Source organism: Suricata suricatta, chromosome 4 (assembly GCF_006229205.1).
Source record: "Suricata suricatta isolate VVHF042 chromosome 4, meerkat_22Aug2017_6uvM2_HiC, whole genome shotgun sequence".
In the NCBI taxonomy this organism is placed as follows: Eukaryota; Metazoa; Chordata; class Mammalia; order Carnivora; family Herpestidae; genus Suricata; species Suricata suricatta.
Window position 1 is genome coordinate 61,797,432 of NC_043703.1, and position 13,887 is coordinate 61,811,318.

Consider the following 13,887-nt stretch of genomic DNA (forward strand, 5'->3'; position numbering starts at 1 on the left):
GCACAGGTCCTAATAGCTGGAACCTTCAGATATACTACCCTACATGGCAAAAGGGACTTTGCAGATGAGATGAAGGTTATAGCCCTTAAAATGGATTATCCTAGGTTATCAGGGGAGCCCAGTGTTATCACATGAGCCCTTACAAGTGGAAGGAGGGACAGCAATGACAGTCAGAGATGCACCAGAAGGAGAAGGCAGAAAAGATACGGAAGCAGGGAAATGATTTGACCTGTGTTTGCTGGCTTTCACGATGGAGGAAGGGGACCCTGAGCCTTGGAATACGGGCAGCCCTACGTGCTCGAACGCTCAGCCCCACAGCAGATAAGGAAACAAGAACCTGAGATGCTGCCCCGCAGACACCCTGAGACCACGCACAAAGCCAGCTGAACCCCACTGCTCTGGGGCTTCTGTGACAGAAACTGCGAGATAACAAGTGGGTGTTGCCTAAAGCTGTGGTGAGTTATGTTGGCAGCAGCAGCAGCAGCAGATGATTCCAGAGGACTCCTCAGGGTGCTTCATGTACTTGGTCCCCAACCCCCTTCCAGGTGCTTCGGCCCCGCACAGGTGCCTGGTGCCGTCACTGCAATCAGGGCTTATTTCACCTACAAAGTAAAGATGAGAAATCAAAGCAGCACATGCCCACTCCTCCAAAACAGTGGGTTGGGCCCACTTTGATTAAAAGGCAGCGGTGTAAATGTAGGCTTGTGGGACTGTGCTAACAGCGACTTCTCCACCCAGTACAGTTGGGAAAGTCTTCTCATCCTTTTAGGCATGACTCAATTGTGCAGCCGTCCAGTCATTGAGCAAACATATGCTGAGAACTGACAGGCAATAGTTAATCTCAATAATTCATTCATCCTAATTGATAACTGGGAGTGAATAGGATCATTTCGACCCAAAGTGAACCACTCTCACATTTTCTTCCTGGGGCCTTGTGCAACAATAGCCTTTCTACCTTTTCTGGTTCCACTGGGACCTCTGCTCCTAAAATACAACAGCTAATAACAGACTTCTTGGTGAGAGAACTAGATTCGTATTATTAGACCTCTATCATCCTTATTTTAAACACCCTTTGGCTTTTATTGATCTCATCTTTTTATTATTATAACCTCAGCCCTTTAATCCTTGCTTGGGCGATTCAATATAAAATTAGAGAGACATATTGTAGACAAGGCTGCCTAGGTCCTGATTTGCTGACCTTGTTGGCCTCAGCATGAAACTTAAACCTCTCGTATTCATATTCCAGCTTTTCTGTTTTGGCAGCTGATTTTGTTTTAATTGTGCATTCCTGGCGGAAACAGGAAGCCACAGTTGCCAGTCTGTCATGGCATGTCTTGCTGTTTCAAACTCTATAACTCTGTCTCTTCTGGACAATGCGTGTTATCCTGACCCCATTCAATCAAGCTTACTTGGAAAGAGCAAATCATTTGAAAAGACAATGCCAGTTCTTCAGTTGTTAGTGTTATTTCTGCAGCATCAGCTCAAAATCTTTGATAATTTGTATAATAGAGCACTTCAATATTCTCTTGACCGTTTCATTCTCACCACATTCATTAGCCCCAGAGAGCTTGAACAAGTTGTCACACTTCACTTAGAAGTTAAACATGTGAAAGTAAACAAAGGCCAATTAAAGGAGAAAAGCAAAGACTATTTATTCAGAGCTTGCTACAGCATAGGAGTCCGTTTCCATCACTTGCATTTTTCAGAGCCTCAAATACAGGAGGAAAGAGGGAAGGTTCAGGGGCTCCCTGATTGGAGGCTGTTGGCAAAGGGAAGCGGGAGGCAGGCTGACTAGAATTGTTGCATCCTGTGTGATTGCTTAGGCTGCATACTCGGCTTTCTCTGGTTGGTCTTAAGCTGGAAGTGGGGACAAAAATTAGAGAAATGATCAATTATTAATTGGATCTTGGACATTTAGGGTGAAGTATTACAGAAGTTGTTCAACTTCCTGGGTTGTCACTAGAGGTGGCAGTGTAGCTTCCTATAAGTCTTATTTATGACAGGCTGGCCTCCTGGGCTATTTATTGTAGAGAAAGGGGTTGGTTTCCTAGGCGGGTGGCTGCAAGTTGTGGAACAGAGTTCTGTTTGTACATGCGGACCAGCCATTGTCCATTTGCATATTGTTTCTCAAATGTATCTCTGGGCTTTTGAAAATATGCTTCTGGTTCTGCACTCTGTAGTAAGCACAAGTCCAGAGCACACTTCAGAGAATGTTCCTTTGTTAAAGTTTTGGACATGGGTCTAAGCAAAGACGTGAAGCTTGAGAAATTAAAAACAAGTTATACATAAGCCTAAGTGTTGATGGAAAATCGCCTCTGGTTCGAAGAGTTCCTTTATAAAAGAGAGATTTGAAGTTTGCAATTTTCATGTAATTTTCTTTGAGACATTTAGATGGGCATTTGAAGAAGCACATAATAATTTCTCTTAAAGATAAATGGGCAGTGAGGATCCTTTGAGATGGACACTGAATCGTGTGTGCTTGCAATTTTCAGCCCTTAAAAAACACTTTCATGAAAGTAGAGAGAGATCAAGTATCACAATGGAAACAGGCTTATCATAAAACCAAGGCCACTTCTACTCTTACATGTGACATTATAATTCTACATCTGTTCCACTCTATGTTAACTATTTCCTAGTCATCAGATCTTGGGGTCAAGCAGGTCAGTAGACCACGACTTCCATAACTATTACGTACCTATTATCTTGACCCAGGCAAGCACTTGGTAAAAGATGGAAAAAGATCATGTACAAAAACCATTTGAGGTCCTTTGATGAAAGCTAAGCTACAAACCATTATTTCTTACTAGTCTTTCCAGCTCCTTTACTTTGATGAAAACTCAAATTATTTTCTCCACTTAATGAAAGGTGCTATGAAGGGTGAGCCAGGCAGCCGATGACAAGAAGGTAGAGTTTCCAAATGGACACCAAGGAATATTCTAATGAATTCAATTGATTACACCTTTAAAGCTTTGAAAATGGGTCCATCTCTTCCTGATTTAACAGTGAAACATCTGTTTTGGAATATCAGATAGCCTGCTCTGAAAATACCTTCCTGTGCTCTTACAGTCAGTGAAGTCTTCCTCATTTATTCTTTTTTGGAAAGCCAGTTTTTTCATTTCTTAATTTAGGGGATCACTTTGCATTATTTTCTTCCATTACAGAAGAACTTTCAGAGGCAATCCATGGGAGAACAGATTCCCTTGGTACAAGATGCTGTGGATATTTTCATTTCACTGCTAAATTTTTCCTACAGGGTGATAAAGAGCACTTCAAATTTCTTTCATAAAGGCAACCCTTATTCACATTTTTTCTGTTTCAAATAATTTAAGGTGGAAGGACCCATTATGCACATATACAAACAAACATGTGATTTAGCATTAGCGCTGAGTTTTGGGTGGCATGCCTCCCAGATTTTCTGTGGAGTTTTGCCAGAATAATTATGCCGCAACAAAGGAGTTTTAAAATAACCATTTATTGTCTCTTTGACTATCCTTCCCACCCTCCCCAAAGGAAATTTTACCTCAAAATAAGTTTTAAGAAATCCTACTTGTACTGCTAATTTACTATTAATGTGATCTCTCCCAGAGACCCCCCAAAAGACCATGTACTGTAAATGACTACCTGGGGCCTCTAGATGCCATGGGTTAGTCAGTCAGCTTCCTGTAAGTCATGGGGAGGAAAGGTTGTCATTCTGTCTGGAAGAAAACGCAACTGAAGGCTCTCAGCCAGATGCACTGCTCTGGTGATCATTTGCCAAGTGCAAATGTTTCCTACAACACAGTATCTCACCATTTGTCCATCATCTATAACTTGGGCATTGGAGAGACTTCTGGAATAATTGAAGATACATCTCTCAACAACATAATTGATAATGATTCACAGTCAAACATCTGAAAAAAAGAATTGACAATTTTGTAAAGGCAATTCCAATTACATTATGCAACCCAGTGATTTGTTTCCAGATTGATACTTTGATGACTTTTTTGTTTCCGGCTTTGTTCTAGTTCTCATTTCATTTTGACTTGTAATTACTTACACAATTATCTTTCTCATTCTTTCTTTTTTACTCAGGCAAAAGCACGTTTTAGGTGATATGTTATGGGATATATCTTTATATTTGGAGTTCATAGTGAGTTTCTCCAAAGCTATCTCTCGGTAGAGGAAATTTATTATTTACAACTATCCAATAAAATGAAACAAAACTAGCAAAAGTATTTCACAACTAGCTCAAAATGTAAGAAAAAGCTTCTAAATTTCCACAGTAGATCGCTGAGAACATGTGCCAACTTTGTAACCTGGGAACACAGGAAATGCCCGTCTCCTGGGTCTTTCTGATCATGAACCGTTTATACTAACTCTGTGCTTGCAGGCTCAAGCTTAAAATATAAGTTTGGCAAGAAGAACAATGCAAACGTTTCTTGGGAAGAGATCGCGTTAAAAAGCATTCACACCATTAAAATGGTATAATTACTATGATTCACCAACAGGTTACCCAAAAAATTCTTCAAGGCATCAAAAGCTTAAAATGAGAGACCCAACCCGAATTCAACTGAACTGGGCCATTACACCACTTCACTTAAAATCTTTTATTCTGTCACTCATTCATTCATACAGTCATTTACTTATTCAATAAATAGTTATCAATGCTACACTCTGGCATACTAAAATATCATATCTAATCCTCTCATCAAAGCTGAAGAGTTTGTGTTATTGCATCCATTTTACAAATGAAGACAGCACCTCAGAGAGATTAACTTTCCCAAAGCTGCATAATCAAGCAAATGAAAGAACTACTATTTAAAATGAAGCTTGGCTCTCAAATTCTGAAGTTTCTCCCTTGACATCACTCTATTTCCTTATCAACAAAATTTCATCCCCATAGAAAACATTTTCCCAAATCATCCTCCCTGAAATATGACTGCTATGAAATGTTAGCAACTAATGTAAAAAAAAGGAGGGGGGCTTCCATGGTCAAACAAATTTGTGATATGTTGATAGATACTCTTATTCTCAATTTTCAATGGTATTCTTATTCTCAATTACCCCCTCTCCTCTTCCTTACAAGGGAATCGTACACCCTGCCAATCACTGTGTGATGCAGTGTTTTCTGTGAGAGAGATAGACATCCCTTGCCCCGTAGCCCTTGGGCTTGGCATGTGACACTCTTTGGCCAACGGAATGTGAGCGTCTGAGCAGAAGCTCCCGGATGCCTTGGAAGTTTCTGCTAGCTTTCTTGCTCTCATTCTGGTATAAGAATAGCATGTTTCTAGGCCATGTCTATTCTTTCAGCCAAGTCCTGGAATGAGTGGACATGTGGATCAGAGCCGTGATGACGTCTCTCTAGTGCCATGTATGTACAAGACAGATTGTTGTAAGCTGCTGAAATTGAGGGGCTGTTTGTTACTGCAACAAAGCTAAATAATATAAAAATATGACAAGGTAAGTCCCCTTCTCAAAAATTCACAAAGCATTTTGCATTGTTTTTTTAGATTCAGGGAATTCCTATGGTGAAGAAAATATTTAGGAAACGCAGTAGATCAAACACACATACACTTATACCTGCTCCTTCATTAACTGTTGTTAAAATGTCAGTTAAAAGAATTTTTTAAAAAAAGAAACCACAAGAACAAAGGAAACAGAAAATAGATAATAAGTAAAGAGCAGACAAGAGATGACATCAAAATTTTGAAAATTTTAAAGCAGAATGCATATTAGTTGGGGGGAAAACACACTATATAAGGAACAAAAAGAACTCTCTAAAAGCTTCCAGAAATGTTAAAAAATAATAAAAGTTGGGTTTCATATAAAGAGGAGAAGAATGAAGTGAGGTACCACTATTTTTATTTAAATTTGTGGAAGTATCTGATTTTTTAAAATCTTTTTCTACAGACACATAGGTGGCTCAGCCAGTTAAGCGTCTGTCTTCTGCTCAGATTATGATTTCATGGTTTGTGGGTTTGAGACCTGCATCAGGCTCTGTACTGACAGCACAAAACCTGCGTCAGATTATGTGTCTCCCTCTCTGTCCCTCCTTCCCTCATGCTCTCTTTCTTAGTCACTCTAAACATTAAAAAAAAAAAAAACTTTAAAAATTGTGTTCTTTTGTTACTCAGTAACAAATAAAACTTGTTTAAATAAAATACAAAAAGATACTGTTAACTAAGTGTGTCCACCTAAGTGACCACAATCACTGTCATTGTTCTTGGGGAACAATGGCCTGTGGATCTCCTTTTGAGGAAAACTTCTCTGAGAGAGGGGAAAACAACAAAGAAAAACTTTGTAAGGGAATAAACATATAACTGTTCTCTTGGGCCTTTTGCATATGTGCCGATAGTGGTAAAGGAAAAGGAAGTCATACAGAGTTCAAGTGCACTGTCCATGAAGCACTTACATAGTACCTACCCTTTCCTCTGCTTGCATTTGGGTCAGCAAAGTTCAATGGATTTTCACTACTGGGGGGAGGGGGAAGGCCTTTGAAAAATTTGATCTTGCCCTAGCACACCAACAACTGGTCTTTGATGATAGTAGATATCAGATACTGAAACCATCATCGCTCATCAAGAAAATTGCAGAGTTACATTCCTTCACTCTGGAATTTCTGTCACCTTTACAGATTTCCACTGCTTTGTGAAGAATCTGGTTTATAGAATTTCTGATGCGATACCACATTTCAGTGGGTGTGATGACATTACTGGGGTGGGGAGGTAAGTTTGATTTTCCAAGTATATGTAATCAGTGCCATTTTCACTTTGATATGTAATACTTTATGACAGTAGTCAAACAGACTTTCTGGAGGCTCCATTGCTGGGCCGCCTCATATGAAACTTACTCTCAACTTTTATCTAAAGGATTTTAAACCCTTTTGACACACAATACTGTTAAGCCTGGTCTCAACAGTTTCATCTTTGGATTAAAGTTCCTGACCTTATATTTGTCCCCCTTGCACATGGAAAGGTAGTGTAAGGGATCATTCTGAACCATTTTCTGTCACTCAATGCATATTTCCCCTCTCACAGCTTTATGTCATCCACCAATTTTATAAGCATTCTATTTCTTAAAATTGTGAACCAGATGGAGCCAAGAAAATCAATCAGTACTTTTAGCAACCGTTGATTCATCAGTTTTGAAGGCACTCAGTTGTAATCCTTTCCAATCCAAATTTCCCCAGCATGGCTACAGTGTATTATGTCAAATGGCTTGTTGAGTCCCAGAGTTGTTCTATCAATCACTTTCTGTTCTGATAGCCTAGTAATTCTCTCAGAAAATAAAGTGTAGACAATAGCATATGAATTTTCAATTAACATGCTGCAGTTTGGCAATCACCATCCCTTCTTCTAAAGATTGCGTCACAGACCATTCTTTCTAGGACATTAATTTTAGAATATTCCTTAAGATTCCTGTCCACAGCAAAATAATCTACTCTTCTTTTTGAAGAATCAAAACCATATGTGGTCAGGTACTTTTAGCATGTCTTCTTTTTTTTGTAGGTTTTTAAAAACATCAACAATGATTCATGTATCTTTTTAAAAGTAATTTCAGTACTCTGAAACATAATTTGCCCAGAATGTACCATCTTTGGCTCATCTGAGGCTTCAATTTCAACTCTTTATTTCTTTCTAATGATTATTGTCTGACTGCCCACAGATCAAATCAAAATAAGTTTTGAAGAGCATTATCAACTGCGAATGTAGAGAGGATAGTAAGGACAGTAAATTCAGTGATTGTAAGGAGTTATCTTTAAACCTCCAAATACCAGCAATTACATTAAATTTAAATTGATAAAGACTTCTACTAAAAGACAAAGTTTACCATGTTGGTTAAAGAGCAAAAACCAATTATTTCCTGTTTACAATTTGATATTTAAAATATATGGATAAAAGTTGATGGTAAAAGTATGAAAAAAAGATACCCCATATAGACAGTAACTGAAAAAAAAGCAAGAATATTACTGTCAAAGTGGTCTTTATGGAGAAATCATTCTGATTTCATAAAAGGTAGTTTATGATGATCGATTCACCAGGAAGATATAACAATTCTAATGAACACCAAAAAAAAGCACAAAAAACGAATATCAAGAATACAAAAAGTATCTTTTCAGACTTTTTCAAACATCAAACATTTTAAACAGCTTATTACCAACAAACATCTCTCAAAAGTTTGAGGTTGAGATAAAATTGAAAGTTCCCAGAAAATGCAGCTTATTGAAGTGAACACAAGAATTAATAGAAAATCTATATAGTCCTGCACCTGTTAAAGAAGTTGAATCCAGCAGTGCCTGGGTGGCTCAGTTGGTTGAGAATCCCATTCTTGATTTCTGTTTGGGTCATGAGCCCAGGGTCATGGGATCGAGGCCTGCCTCAGGCTTTGCACTGAGATTCTCTCTCTCCCTTTGCTCCTCTATGCTGCTCACACACACTCTCTCTAAAATAGAATTAAAAAGAAAAAGAAAAATAGAAGTTTAATCCAAAATTTAGAACTTCATACAAAAAAAACACTATAGGGACATCAGTTTTCACGTGTGAATTTTTTCAAACATGTAAAGATGAATTATCACCAATTTCATACAAATTTTTCCAGAGAGAAGAAAAAAGAAGAAATATACCCCAGCTTATTTTATGAGACCAGCATAATTTTGATACTAAAACTTGGGAAGAACTATAAAAAAATGAAAAATTATAGGCTATCTTTATTAACATAGATGAAACAATCCTAAATAAAATATTAGCAAAATGAAGCTAGCCATATATAAGAGAGGATCATATTCTGAATACATAAAAACTTCTAAATATCTGTGAGACAGAAAACCCAGTAGAAAAATGGGCAGGAAAATTGAACAGACTTTTCATAAAAGAAAGATTTGAGTAGCTAATAAATGTATGAAAAGATATAAAACCTACGTAGCAATCAGGGAAATGAAAATTAAAGGCATCATGTCTATCAGACTTTTTGTAATTAAAAAACTGACTATAAGACATTAACTGTTGAACAACAGGAACCCTGAAACTCTGCTGATAAAAATGCAAGTTGGCACAATTACTCTGAAACTCTCTGTGAAATTAACCATTGAGATTAATTAGATGCATATCGTATTGCCTAGCATTTCTACCCAGTAAGTGTGAATATGCCTAATAGAAACAGATGCAAATATGTGCCCAAAGATGTATACAGAAATGTTTATAGCAACATGTTGTATAATAAACAATGGTGAGAAACAATCCAAATATCTACCAGAAGAGATTGGATACCACGTAGGAGTTATCTCTTTCAGTCTGATTTATTTCACTTAACATAATACCTTCTAGGTCCATCCATGTTGTCACAAATGGCACAATTTCATCCTTTTCTAAGGCTCTGTAATACTCTGTAATATTCCACTATCTGATATTCCATATCACATCTTCTTTATCCACTAGCATAACATACAGAGAAGTTGAATCACTATGTTGTACACCTGAAACTAATATAACATTGTCTGCCAACTACGCTCAAAAATTTTTTTAAATAAAATAAACAGTAAAAAAGGAAGTAAAGCAAAAAAGAAAGAAAATGAGATAAATAAATTGTGATTTATTCAAATAATAGAATACTATACAGTAAAACAGACCAAATGAGTGTGGTCTATTCCATAAAGAATCACACAGACACATTGTCTAGTGAAGAATGCCAGAAACAACATATACACACTACAGGACTCCGTTTATATGAAGGTCAAAATCGGGCAAATCTGTAGTGTCAGAAGTTCAGATAATTACCATTTGGAAGAAGGGAAGGAAGGACTGGTATTTGGGAAGGGGAGCAGGGCCTGGTTTCTGGGGGTGCTGCCTCCAGAGAAACTGTCTCTCTCACTGAGGTCTCTGAGGGTTTTCATGAATGTTTAACGTATGCTTATTTGTAAAATTAAAAATGTACATACTTTCCCATCTTTGTGTAATATTTTGAAACAAAGATATGGGCAAACACTTGCTAAAGAGTTTACATATGATTACCTGACTTGCTTTTCCATAATTATTTGTCTTGCAAAATCATGTTTTTATTCCTGAGGCCAATTACCACACTATGTTGCTCACAGAGTATTCAGCATGTCTGGACCTTACTCAGATGAAATTATTGATCAGGATCTATCAGCTTACCTGATTTCTGATATTGAGAACACCTGGAGAGTGAGGACTGAAAACCCCGATCACTCTCAGAGGCTGGAAAACAACACAAACGCGTGAAGAGGGCCGATAGTCCTAGATCACAAGCAAGCTCTCGATGCAAACATCATTAATAACTGCTTAAAACACTGCAGAGCCAACAAAATGCCCAATAAAACATATCCAAATAGGAGCACAGACAAATATTTTTGATCTGTTCAAAGAACACGGCACCTGCCAGGCTATTCTAGATCCACTCTCCAGTTCTGGGTAACACGCTCATCACCCCCACATACTAGCCCCATCACTACATTTCACATTTCTGAAAATGTACCTTCCTTCACTCAAGCTGTTACCATCTTTCCTCATTTCTCCCAAGAAATGAAGAGGGAAAAGACTAGCACAGACTAATAAAAAAGGCCAGAGCAGACTCTGCAAAGGAGGTAAGTCAGTAAGTAAGACCATCGGCTTTGTCATTGCTCAGAATGTCCCCGAGTGTACTGGTTGTCCTTATTAAGTGTGAGTGATTCACTGAGGATGTATCTCTGGACTTTTCTCCAGTTGTGCCCGTCCAATCTGACTGAGGGTTGACAAGGCAAAGGGAGAGTTTCCTGGATGTTGCTTTCACTGCTCACACTCTTTTTGATCTCTACCACAGTAACTCGTCTTTTCTAGACTGTGTTTTGCTCTACCAACGTGGCCAAAGATTATAAAGCTGCATCAAAACAGATCCAAATGCCCAGAGTGGCTCTCAGCATTATTGAACTGTTCAACCATGAAGGCACCTGCAGGGAGCCATTTGCAATGGACATTTTCCTTTTTCTTTCAGGGGATTGCTGCAGATCAATTACGAGTCTCATCTAAGAGCAGCCTCCTGCCCGACAAAAGTTATTTGGACCAAAGCTATGCCGTACTGGGTGTTTGTGGCTGCTATTTTTATTTTAGGGGGTGATGCTATTTTTATTTTAGAGGGATGATTTATTAATTTAGGGGATTATATCCCAGAATAGCTCAGAATCTAGAAAAATAAAAACCCTGTTTCTCTGAACATCCGTTTGTTCCTTTCTATCTTTTATGTGTTTCTTTTACTTTTCTTTTTCCTTTTGAAACGTCTATCTAGTAAAACAAACCAGCACTGTAGAAGCGATGTTCCAGCTTACCCTAGCAATTCATTAGTATTGGATGTAGTTAAAAAAGTCTTTTGGTTAGGGGCACCTGGGTGGGTGTCTGACTCCTGATTTGGGCTCAGGTCATGATCTCATGGTTGCTGAGACCAGGCCTGGCTTTAGTTTCCATGCTGACAGCACAGAGCCTGCTTGGGATTCTCTCTCTCTTTCTCTCTCTTTCTCTCTGACCCCTCCTCCTCTTGCCACACACACCTTCTCTCTCTCTCTCTCTCTCTCTCTCTCAAAATAGATAAATACAAACTTCAAAAAAATTTTTTAAACTTATTTCTTGGCCTTTCCCCAAATATCTAGAAAGGTCACATTTCCCCTTGGTGGTTCCAAGGACTAAGTTCTAAAGAGGGGAAAAAAGGAAGATTGCAAAGTACAGGCCAGGGATTTGTCTAGGTTTCCCCTTTTGCCACCATGACTATCCTTGCACAAGCGGCTGGCCAGCACGGCTTCTCCTTTCACTTGGTCTGGTCTCAGGCCATCGTGCTAATCCAGAATTGCTTCCTCTCATGGTGCAGCTTTGGTTAGACCTACACCCTCCAGAGAACACTACTATCCATACCAGAAGCATCATGGACCTGGCGGTAGCACATGCAGGCTGCGGCAATCAGCAGACGACTGATCCCGAATTCAGTAGTCTCTGAAGATTGTTCTTGTGCGTTAGGAACTTCCTTGTTAGGAGGTGACCGGGTGAGTTGCCCTCCTGCTCTATGACCCCAAGGCGCCCAGAGCCAATGAGAGACTCAAGTTGGGCGGATACAAAACACCCACTCCCATCTCTAGTGGGATAGACTTGAAGTTTAACTTAAACTTCAGCATTCCCCCATTAGATGCAAGTAAGCACTGACTTCATCTGAAGCCACTGCATTGCTTAGCCAGCCCCTCTTCCCCCCCAGCTGACCCCCCCCCCTCCTTGGCAGGCTTCTTTGGAGAGCACCATTAAGAACCAGGGAGGTTCTGGAGGTGTGGCAGAGTTAACAAGGTAGCCTGCCACAGTTTCATGGATCCTGGAAGAAGAGAGAGTGCCAATGTCAGAGACAAGGGCCAGTTTCTCACACATAGCAAGGCAGCAGCCAGTCACGTCTGTGGCATCGGTTCCCTAGTCCCTGTTCCCAGAGAACCAGATGGCAACTTAACAGGGAGTCTCATCACAGGAGAAACTCCCAGAGTTTAAGGATCTGGAAACTTTTAGGACAGGAAGTGAGCAAACCTGTCCTCTGTGCTCAGGCTCTATTATCTCTAACTAAGCTGATCGCCTCGCAAACATCCTAGAAAAGGTAGTCTAGGACACAGAAGACCAGTTCCTCTGATCACAGAACATACAGAAACCCGGGACGCCTGAACTGATTGTCACTCAGAAATACTCTACTCTCATTTCTGTATCTTTTTGGTGTCTGAAAACAATCACGTATGGTTATGGCACTCTATCGATGACTTGGTTTAGCCTGACTTACAGAGGTGGGGATCAAAGTGTTTAATTTGTTTTGTCTGGGATAAGGCTAATAGTACTTTGGGGTAAAGCACCTGCAATATTGATCTCAACTGCACCCCGAGTTTCAGACTCAATCAGCTGAATAAGTCTCATAAACTATGGGCATCCCCCTTAGAAAGTCAGGATCTAGCTCCTTCATTTCCATAGTGACCCCTCCACTTTGCTGAGGAATTAATTCAAATACACAGCATATGTTAGCAGTTGCATGGACTCTGCCTTGGCCTACAGGAAGAAGTCTAGGTCAATTCTATTACTTCCTTTTTGTTTTAAGTTTATTTATTCCATTGAGAGAGAGAGAGAGAGAGAGAGAGAGAGAGAGAGAGAGAGAGAGAGAGAGAGAGGAGGCAAGAGCATGAGCAGGGGAGGAGCAGAGAGGGAGGGAGAAAGAGAATCCCAAGCAGGCTCTGGGCTGTCAGTGCAGAGACTGATGCAGAGCTAGCTCTCATGAACGCTGAGATCATGCCTGACTAAGCTGAAGTCAAGAGTCAGATGCTTAACCGACCAGCTCCCCAGGCCCCCCTCTTCTGCCTTTTCTAAGAGAAGGCCTCTTATTGCAGGGATAGCTCCCTCAGGGTGCGCATAAATAATGACTCAGTCTTCCTTCTGAAAAGCACTCCCCCAACCAGTAACAAAGGGTAGTCTCATTTTAGAAAGATCTCTTTAGTTTTCTGAGGGCTGTATGACCAATTTGTGATGTTTCCTTCAACACTTAAAGAAGTCTTCAATACCATGTTTTTCGGGAGGGAGGGAAGTTCACGCTTGCCTTCCTCGTAAGTACGGTCCTGAGGGCACAGATGGCATCCCTGGATGAAGAAGTGTTGTTTAGATTGTTGTTGACAGTGTCTCCAAGGTGGCCTCCTGGCAGGCTGGTAGCCCTTAGGATTCTGAGTTCCATTAGAACAATGGAGCCAACTCCTGACTTTGAAAGGACTGCCTGGTGTCAAGCTGGCTTCACTCTTCATTTTCATTTGAAAGTAAGACACATTGAGCCCTTCCCACCTGGCCAGTCATTGCGCTCCAAAATAAGAACATCAGGCTGAGCATCACAAGACCTTCATGGGTTAGGCACGCAGTTTTGACAAGA

General features: G+C 39.9%; 1 long non-coding RNA gene across 3 annotated transcripts; it reads right to left on the minus strand.

Annotated features, from left to right (window-relative positions):
- Positions 1-1,627: 1,627 nt before the first annotated feature.
- LOC115290800 lies at positions 1,628-8,340 on the minus strand. Of its 3 annotated transcripts, none has more exons than XR_003908210.1 (4): positions 8,248-8,340; positions 3,790-3,890; positions 3,622-3,660; positions 1,628-1,857 (listed from the first exon to the last, which is right to left on the minus strand). It is a non-coding gene; the product is annotated as an uncharacterized LOC115290800 (long non-coding RNA). The 3 variants fall into 3 exon arrangements; XR_003908209.1 differs by having other exon boundaries at positions 3,622-3,695; XR_003908208.1 differs by lacking the exons at positions 3,790-3,890; positions 8,248-8,340 and having other exon boundaries at positions 3,622-3,783.
- Positions 8,341-13,887: the final 5,547 nt, after the last annotated feature.